Source organism: Pinus tabuliformis, chromosome 7, assembly GCF_031772625.1.
Source record: "Pinus tabuliformis cultivar Carrire ecotype Pingquan chromosome 7, CPIR1, whole genome shotgun sequence".
NCBI lineage: Eukaryota > Viridiplantae > Streptophyta > Pinopsida > Pinales > Pinaceae > Pinus > Pinus tabuliformis.
This window is the reverse complement of record NC_142293.1, coordinates 315,417,243-315,419,990: the sequence shown is the minus strand read 5'-3', so window position 1 is coordinate 315,419,990 and position 2,748 is coordinate 315,417,243.

Sequence of the window (2,748 nt, the reverse complement as noted above, 5' to 3'; positions counted from 1 at the left end):
CAGAAATCACCGTCGTGGTGCACAATAATATATAGTGGCGGAAACATTGGATGGCATAAACGGCTGCCAATGCCAACTTCTCGACATAGGCATATCGAGTTTCCGTATCAAGTAAATTGTGACTGAGATAATAAACAACATGCTCAGTACCATCATCATCATCTTGGACCAGAACCATGCCAATGGTGCTATTGGCGGCGGCTAAATAAAGAGTGTAGTCACGGTGATAATCAAGGCGAACATAACAATGGAGCAGAAACAAGGAGGGTCTTGAGGTGCTCGAACGACTCTTGTGCAGCGGTATCCCAAAGAAAAGGGATGTCCCGCTTTAATAACCGTGTATAGCCTTTGGCCACTTCAGCATAATTTGGAATGAAACGACGTAAGAATTTCGCTTTGCCCTACAGACTCTGCAATTGCTGCAAAGAGGCAGGGGGAGGGAGATTCAGGATGGCTTCAACTTTAATGGGATCTAGACAGTTACCCTCTTGGGAGATGACAAACAAAAGAAGTATGACAGATTCCACACAGAAGACACACTTATGTCGATTAAGAAGGATATGATAATGTCGACAGCGAAGAAAAATTTCATGAAGGTGGTTTGGATGGTCTTGACATTTCGTTGAATGAGCTGGAAGGTCATCCAGATAAGGCTACATAATGTGTCAAATGTCATGAAATGCATAAGACATTGCACGCTGGAAGGTAGCGCCGGCATTTTTTAGACCGAAAGGGAGCTTTTTATAAGAAAAAGTGCCCCACGAATAGATAAAAGCAGTCTTGTGTTGATACGCACGCAAGATATTAATCTGGTTATAACCAGAAAAGTCATCCATGAATGAATATATCTCACTCCCAGCACACTCATCAGTGAGCTGGTCAATGAAAGGTGTAGGGTAGTTGTCTTTGGGACAGGCATGATTAATGTTGCGATAATCAACACATACCCTAATAGTGCCCTGTTTCTTAGTCACAGGGACAATATTAGAAACCCAATATGTGAGCGGGATAGGGTAAATAAAGCCAGCCTTAAGAAGCTTTTCGACTTCCACTTTAATAGTTGTAGCCTTTCAGGGGTGCACAGGGTGTAGATGTTTTCGAACAGGTTTGGCGCCTAGATATGTAGGTATTTCATGCACCACGATGCTAGGATCGATGCCAGGCATCTCTTCGTAAGACCAAGCGAAAACATCATGAAATTTGTGAAAAAGATTAGTATAAAGTTGAATCTCCTCCGGAGTACAGGTTACTCCGACATGAATGTGCTCGACAATCCCTGGTTTGACAGAGATGTCGATCAGCTGAGTTTGCATAATGTTCCCCATGTTTCCTTCAGAAAAAACTTGATGAATTTGGATGGGTGTCTAAAGGGGTTGAGAGGGGAGACAGGGAGCAAACTGCTCAAGACAAGTAAGCATTTCCCAGTGGGTAGGGAGAAACGAGGAACGATGGTGATGATCAGACCAAGGAGGTTCCTCAAAAGACATAGTCTCAATAATTGCTTCATCAGAAGGAAAAATTTCCTGTAAAGGGTCTGAAGAAGTGCTATCTCCGAGCCAAGGGGATTGAATGTACAAGTCGAGAGCCTTGCTCGAAGGAGCAGGTTCAGGAGATGAAGCCGATACAGAAACAATTTCGACGTAGTTGAGCTCGGCAGGACTCAACGGCATCACATCGCCCCAGGATTCTATCTGATCAACAGGAGGAAGAACCCAAGGATCAGAACGAACAGAAATCATATTAACGGGAGCAATGTTGGGAGGTGGGAGTGAAAAAACACCCATAAGGGCAAGATCTTTAAAGAGTCCAGCACCCACACTCTCATATGGAATGGAGGTATGCTCCACGAAAGGTACATTGCCATCGAAGGAGGAAGAGGCGAAGAAGGACAACTGGTCTACCATGACAATCTTCCCTTGATGAGGAAAACGAAGGACATGAAATAGAGATGAAGCCACAGCTCACATGGCATATGTCTAGCTTCATCCTAAAAGGAGGTTGTAAGTTAAATTGGCATCGACAACTTCGACCGTCTTCCCTTCCAGGGTAATAGGCAGACGCGGGAGTATACCATAAGGACAAGACTCTCTCCCATCGAAGGCTTCCAAGGTAGTGGGAGACTGACTCAGAGTCGGAGAATCGATAGCCTTCCAACAAGCAACAGACATAATGCAAGTAGAAGCGCCTTCATCAATGACTGTGCAGTGAATAGTTTTAGAATTAATGATGCCTTAAATAAGGAAGGCAATTTGGTGAGGCAGTCTCAGTACATGATTGTCTAGGTCAAAAGTGATCAAATCTGAGTCGGCCAGGTCAATGCCACCGATGGCCGATAGCAACGACTTCCTTTGAGAGGGGCAGCTCTAGAGGACCTCTAATGCGAACATAGTTGATGGAGCCTGGGCTAAGTCCTCAATGATGCTATAGAACTGCGCAACATGAGCATTAGGGTTGTAAGAAGAATTTCGGAGTACCCCTTTAGGAGGAGGTCGGATGATTGACTTAGTACTAGGTCGCTTGATATGGAGTGAACTACAGCTGGACAAAGGGGCACTAGAGGGGACCTCAGTTTCCTTCCTGGCAGGCGAAGGATACTCTTTTGACTGAGTACTGATATGGATGGGAATTATCCCAGCCATAAATACCTGAGAACCAAAAGGAGAGGAGGATTGAGATGGATCAACCACCATTTGAGTCTGTTGTGAGGGAAAAGGCTCTTTGAGCATGGCAGGAGTCCCAGGGGCACCT